This window comes from Mauremys reevesii, linkage group 8 (assembly GCF_016161935.1).
Source record: "Mauremys reevesii isolate NIE-2019 linkage group 8, ASM1616193v1, whole genome shotgun sequence".
In the NCBI taxonomy this organism is placed as follows: Eukaryota; Metazoa; Chordata; order Testudines; family Geoemydidae; genus Mauremys; species Mauremys reevesii.
Genome location: NC_052630.1, coordinates 49307710 through 49314962, shown reverse-complemented (window position 1 = coordinate 49314962; position 7253 = coordinate 49307710). Strand labels below are relative to the sequence as shown.

The window sequence follows — 7253 nt, the reverse complement described above, 5'->3', positions numbered from 1 at the left end:
CTAGAAGGTCCCACTGCGGAGCTGGTATAGGCGCTCGGCGGCCATTTTATCGCCCTGCGCGCTGCGAGCGGGAACGGAGTGGGCGGGGCTGTCAAAGGCGCGACGTTTCCAGGGAGACCGCCTAGCTGAGGCACCGCTCGGGCTGTGTTAGGGGGTGTTCGCCGCGGGGAGGCGGGCGCCTCTGGTCAGGGGCTCCGGCTCCGTCACTGCCGCCCGTCTGATGGCCATCACCCCTGCGGTAGCGAGTCTCTCTTCGGGCCGGAGCACCGGGGGTCGCTCTTGGTTGGCCAGTGGCCGCCCAGAGGAAAGGGCCGAGGAGCCCCCCACTCGCCGCGGGGGACGCGGGAGCCGGCGCTGTGTGGATGCGCCATGCGAGGAGAGCCGCGGAGGACGGGGCTGGTCGGGTACTAGCTCGGCTGGCAGCGTCCTTAGACCCGGGTAGGCTCCCTCGTAGTCCCGCTCGCTGGTCGCTGCCCCCTTCATGTGGGACGCTTCTTCCGCCCTCTGCAGCTGCCTGCTGGTTCGCCCCTGCACAGTGGGCGCTGGTGACTGCAGCAGTCATGGACCAGTAGCCCGAGGAAGGTACGTGAGCACCTTTAACGCTAGAGACAGTTTAGTCCTAGACAGTTTTTTGAAGTGCTTATATACAAATGCTACAAGTCTAAATAATAAGATGTGTGAACTTGAGTGCCTGGTATTAAATGATGCAATTGGCATTACAGAAACTTGGTGGAATGAGGATAATCAATGGGACACAGGAATACCCAGGTACAAAATATATCAGAAGGACAGAACAAGTCAGGCAGGCAGAAGGGTGGCGCTGTATGCTTCAGAAAGCGTAGAGGCAAGTGAAAATCTTAGCTGAACCAAACTCTACCATAGAATCTCAATGGATAGTATTTCTATGCTTGAATAATAAGAATATAGCAGTAGGGATATAGTACCAACTACCTGGCCAGGATGGTGATAGACTGCAAAGTGCTCAGAAAGATTAGCGAGGCTGTAAAAATAAACTCAGTAATAATGAGGGGGATTTCAACAATCCCCATACTGACTGGGTACATAGCACCTCAGGATGAGATACAGTTTCTTGACGTCTTAAATGACTAATTCTTGGAGCAGCTAGTCCTGGAACCCGCAAGAGGAGAGGCAATGCTTGATTTATTCCAAATTTGAGCTCAGGATCTGGGCTGAGAGATGAATCGAGCTGAACCACTTGGTAATAGTGACCATAATATAATTAAATTTAACATCCCTGTGGGGGTGATGACACCACAGCAGTCCACCATGGTAGCATTTAATTTCAGAAAGGGGAACTACACAAAAATGAGGACGTTAGTGAAACAGAAATTAAAAAGTACAGTGCCAAAAGTGAAATAACTGCAAGTTGCATGGAAACTTTTTGAAGACTGCATAATAGAGGCCCAGATGTGCCTACCTTTAAGATGCAATACAAGCACAGTATGGTACTTGCTTTTTAAATTTTTTTTGGTCTCTGCTCCTGCCTGATTGATTACTTCCAGTTTCACATGGTGTCCAGTTGACTGGTCAGTCTGTAACTCTTCTTTGAGGTTCTACAGTATTTAGATTTTTCAGAAAGCCTTTGATAAGGTCCTTCATCAAAGGCTCTTAGGCAAAGTACGAAATTAGTGGGATAAGAAGGAAGGTCCTCTCATGGATCTCACTGGTTAAAAGATAGGAAACAGGGTAGGAATAATGGCCAGTTTTTAGAATAGAGAGCGGTAAATAGTGGTGTGTACCCCAGGGGTCTGTACTGGGAGCAGTACTGTTCAACATAACTGAATTTATTTGAGCATAAGCTTTCGTGGGCCACAGCCCACTTCATCGGATGCATAGACTGGAACATACAGCAAGAAGATATTTATACATACAGAGAACATGAAAAGGTGAAAGTAGCCATACCAACTGTAAGAGGCCAATCAATTGAGATGAGCTATCATCAGCAAGAGGAAAAAAAACTTTTGAAGTGATAAGCGAGATGACCCATAGAAGGTGTGAGGATACTTAACATGGGGAAATAGATTAAATTAGTGTAAAGAGATCTTGGAGTTGTGGATAATTTTCTGAAAACATCCACTGAATGTGCAGTGGCAGTCAAAAAAGCAAACAGAATATTGGGAATTGTTAGGAAAGGGATCGATAAGACAGAAAATATATTCCCTCTATATAAATCCAGGTACTCCCATATCTTGACTACTACATCTCAAAAAAGATATATTGGAATTGGAAAAAGTACAGAAAAGAAAAGCAAAAATGATTAGGGGTATGGAACAGCTTCCCTATAAAGAGAGATTAATAAGACTGAGACTTTTCAGCTTGGAAAAAAGACTACTAAGGGGAGATATGATAGAGTTCTATGAAATCATGACTGGTGTGGAGAAAGTAAACAAGGAACTATTATTTTCTCCTCATAACACACGAACTAAGGGTCACCAAATGAAATTAATAGGCAGCAGGTTTAAAACAAACAAAAGGAAGTATTTCTTCACACAGTGCACAGTTAACCTGTGGAACTCCTTGTCTGAGGTTGTTGTGAAAGCAAAGACAATAATGGGGTTCAAAAAAGAACAAGATAAATTCATGGAAGATACATCAGTGGCTATTAGCCAGGATGGGCAGGGATAGTGTCCTTGGTTTCTGTTTCCCAGAACCTGGGAATGGGTGATGGATCACTTGATGATTACCTCTTCTGTTTATTCCCTCTGAAGAACCTGGTATTGGCCACTGTCGGAAGACAGGATATTGGGCTAGATGGACTTGTGGTCTGACCCAGTATAGCCACTCTTATGTTAGAGAAAGCTGTTCCTTGCTTTTTCCTTTGGAAAAATGTAATCTTACTTTTATTTTGTGTCTTCCCACTCCCCTTGCGTCCCAGCTGTCTGGCCCTCTTCTTCTCTGCTCCTCTCCCCCAGCACAAGCTTCTGTCCCTTTTCTAATCTGCTCCCCTGGCCTTACTGCACAGCCACCTTCTCCTTCTCTTCTTGGGTATAGTGCTTGGCTTCCCCATTGCCCGCTTCCACTGTGTATTCTGCTAGGGAGATACACAAGACCCTGTAGCCTCACTCCTTGTGTAGCATCAGCCTCTAGGAATGGTGTATACTGTATATAGACAGACTGGCACCTTTACTTCCACCAGCTTTCGTAAGCCTGTAGGATCTGAAGACCCCAGGCATCTCTAGAAACAATTGGAAAAGAGGAGCCGTGTGATGTATCAGTTCTCCAGACTGCCAGCAATTGAGCTGTGGACCACAGGTGCAGTACTGCATTACCCCATCCAGGGGTAGTCAATTATTTTTTGTCAAGGTCCAAATTTCTTGGTCAATGTATAGTCAAGGTCTAGACTCCAGAGAAAATAATAAACAACAATAATAATAATAATGATGATAAGTAAATAAAAAGATCTTGTGGGCCATTGAAAAGTGTCTGGTGGTCTGGAATTGGCCCACAAGTCTGCCTATGGACTACCCCTACCCCAGATCCTTTAAATTAGTTGGTTGCTATGTAACATCCACTGGTGGACTTTCTAAGTGTGAATTCAGTGATAGGCAAGGATACGATTTAATTCCAGAGGTCATGGATTCTGTGATTCTTTTAACAAACCTCTGTGACTTCTTTGGCTTCCGTCCCCCACTTCTTGGGCTGTCAGTGCCTTTCTCCCCTCTTCCCCCAGGACTTGCACTTCAGTCCCCTCTGGTGGTCAGTGCCCCGTTCCCCTCTTTCCCAGTTATTTTTAGTAAAAGTCAGGGACAGGCGTCCATGAATTTTTGTTTATTGCCTGTGACCTGTCCCTGACTTTTACTAAAAATAACTGTGACAAAATCTTAACCTTAGTGATAGTTGATACAGTAATGCTGCATGCCTGAGAGTGACCAAATTCAGTTGCTATAAGCATATCAAAGGTGCCTGTGTTAATCAGATTTATTGTAAATAGAGGTCAAACCATTTCTTGAGCAGACATTGAGGGTATCAGTAATGTGAGCAGTTTATGAAAACAAGCATCTCATTCCCATCTTGTTTGCATTTCTGTTTATTTTACAACGTATCATTCACACAATGAAAACAAGATACTGATCTAAACATGTCTAACAATTAAAAAAGTAAACATTTCTTGTGGTGATGTACATTAAATTACACTTTTTAATAACAAGCGTTACATATATATTTTTATATAATACATGGATTGGTTATACAGCGACTGATTGGCAGTATAGAAATGTTCCCAAATCATACGTTTAACACAACAAAGCTCCTGTATCTCCCTAGTCCATTAGCACTGTATTTCTCTTATAATTAGGGATGGACCCAAATCAAGACTGTGCAGCTGAATAACCCCAACAGGTGGGGAACCCTCACTCTGGATCCACACTTTGCAGCTGGTCTCTGTTTCAAGAGGCTGAATAAAACCCTTGGAACTGAACCCCCTTTAAATTTTGGAAAAATATGGATCTGGATAGGGCCCATCTCTGCTTGCACTTGACATCATTGTATTTTCTACTTAAACTATAAAGAAGATTCTCTCCAGAGTTGGGCTTTCTAAAAGGTGAATGTTCTAAGTGAAATGGCTCCCAATACAGTTCTTGAAAACATCATCCACATTAGTTTCCTCCAAGGGATTGTTGAAAGGAGAGAATCAGGCAAAGAGGCCAATAACATTTTCTCTTGTTTAGATGAATTGGTAGTAGGATCCATGTATTATATAAAAAAATAAGAGAAACTGAAAGGAAATTAGTAGAGCCCAGGATTCTGGTGGTTATCAAATCACACGAGTGAAATTTGTGACACTAGACCCTTCTGATGTATTTTATATCCCAATTCAGTTTCCTATATATTATTCTATATATAATATATAGTTTCCAAAGATGCATATATGCTCCTTTACAGGTTAAATAAAAACAAGTCTCACTGAATAAGAAAATAAGGGAAGGAAGTAAAGTTCTTATTTTTGAGCCATATTTTTTCCAGGTAAAAATAGGCATGAAATACATTCAACAGCAAACCACTGGGAGTCTGGAAGAAATTGACAGCTCTGTATTCCTGAAGGGCAAACCTGTACATAGTGAGTAATGGTCGTGAAATGATGATTTGCAGGCCTCTGAACTAGGAAAGGTAGGGTTGTAAATTAGTTCTTGTGTGTAGTGCCTTTAAAAAGTCCATTTTCTAGTTCTCATTATGAATCTCTTTAAAACTGGATGCTTTCCAGTTTCAGAGGGTGCATTGGTGGGTGTTCAGAAGTCAACTTGCGACATTTTCTACATTGAGTAGTTCAAAGTGAAAGAGATGTAGTGTGTGAGCATTTAGCACTATTTGGATGGAAATCCTCTTTTTAGTGGGCCAGCTCTCCATGGAATGGTTAGTGTAATAACCAGAAAGGGCATTTACAACAAGTCTATATTTTTAAGAGGAAAATGTACGGTACTGCGTTAAATCTATGGGCATATGCAATGCTATATGTCTAAAAGCTATTGAACAACCGACTACTTTACACGGCATCATCCACTGATTGCTGCTGTGGGTTCAAGAGAACAGTCATTCAGCTCTTAGTTAAAACCACTGCCTAGATCTTCAAAATGTAAAACGTGTACTAAAGGCTTCTCTAGGAGATGAAAAATAACATACCATTATATGACAAAGTTCACATGTTCAGTAAAATATTATTCAGTACAGGGATGTCAGAATTCAGCCCTACACACTTCCTAGCGAGAGGTTTGTAGCATTAGGAAAGCAAGATTTTTCATACTTAATTTGTAAATCATGATACTGTAGCGGCCAGTACAGGCAGTTTTTCTACTCTGTTAAAGAACACTATCACCAAGGCTAGTTGGCATATCACAAACTCAACTCCATGGGTGAAATCCTGGCCCCACTGAAGTCAATGGGAGTTTGGCCGTTGTCTTACTGGGGCCAGGATTTCACCCCAGGTGTTTGCCACAAAACCTAAATCTGTAATTAATTTGTCTCTATTTAGACTACAAGAGTCTGCTATGACTAATATACTTTGGTATCAAGGGATAAGTGTCTGCTCTGCCTGACTCTCCTTTCTTGCTCTAGTGAACAGAGATACCTCACACCTGCTTTTTGCTTCAAAATAGCTTTTTAATGAAATAAGAGAATAAAACAAAATATGCTAGCATAAAACAGGAAATTCAATGGCTAAACAAGAAGTCCCGCCATACAACTTATAATACAAAAAGATTTTTCTGCTTATCTAAAGATAACTTAGCCATAACAAATGGGAAGATGTACAATCTAATGAGCAGGGCAGAGGCTGGGATGTGGGTGTCAGCTAGCTAAACTGAGTACATGGTTCAGTGCTTTCCTTCTACTGAGGACTGAAGCATATGAACCTTGAGCAATTTACCTGAATGAAGGCAAGTTGTTAACTTTTCAATTTTTTTTAAGAGATATGAAGTATGCACTGCTGTTTTACATAAATTCAATTTTGATCCACAAATATATTAGTGAATTGATTTACAATGTAATTAATCCAACTTGATTTATCCTATGAAGTGTTTCACCCAAATAAACTTCTGCATAAAGTGAAAAAAATGTACTTGTTCTTTCTGCATTGTGCACCTCAGTGAGGCACTAGTATCCACAAGATTAATAACTGCACCAAAATATATATTTTTACAGAGATTGGTTTCTTTGTGAAATTAAGGCCATATTTCAGAATTACTTGTTCTGAATGGAAGTAAAAATAAAAATCCCCAGTAATGCTTGCTCCTTACATATGGATGGACACAAGTTACCTTTTGTACAACTGTTGGAACTGGGCATGCATTTTGATATTGAACAAACAAAAATAATTACTTCCACGCTTTGAGTTATGTTAACTGTTTCACTGCTGTTTGAACAGATGCATATTAGCTTCAGTGAGACTTTTAATTCAGGAAGTTTCCCATTGAAAAAAAAATCTATGCAAACACAGCCAACCCTGAAGGTGCACATTTCCATCATGTGCCTGGTTCTGTCTTTCACCACTGAAAGGGCCAACTAAAACCCATTTTTTTTTATCCTTATGACAATGTTAGGTTATTTGTATATACAGCCAGGAAGTTGGATTTTACCTCCTATCTTGTAATCCTACAGTCTTTTTAGCTTTCCATGTTATTGAATATCACTGTCATTAGTCAGGAAAGTGATTTTGAAAATGACATTGAGCTATTTTATTTGTTTTCACAGATTCCAAACAAGATTTACAGTTTTTAAAGTAAAATGTTATTCATTCTTCT

At 41.1% G+C, this 7253-nt stretch overlaps 1 long non-coding RNA gene across 2 annotated transcripts; it reads left to right on the top strand.

The window, feature by feature from the left end:
• Positions 1 to 34: 34 nt before the first annotated feature.
• LOC120370381 lies at positions 35 to 6934 on the top strand. 2 transcript variants are annotated; one of them, XR_005583720.1, is made up of 3 exons: positions 35 to 582; positions 3158 to 3273; positions 4984 to 6934. It is a non-coding gene; the product is annotated as an uncharacterized LOC120370381 (long non-coding RNA). The 2 variants fall into 2 exon arrangements; XR_005583721.1 differs by lacking the exon at positions 3158 to 3273.
• The last annotated feature ends 319 nt before the right edge of the window (positions 6935 to 7253 follow it).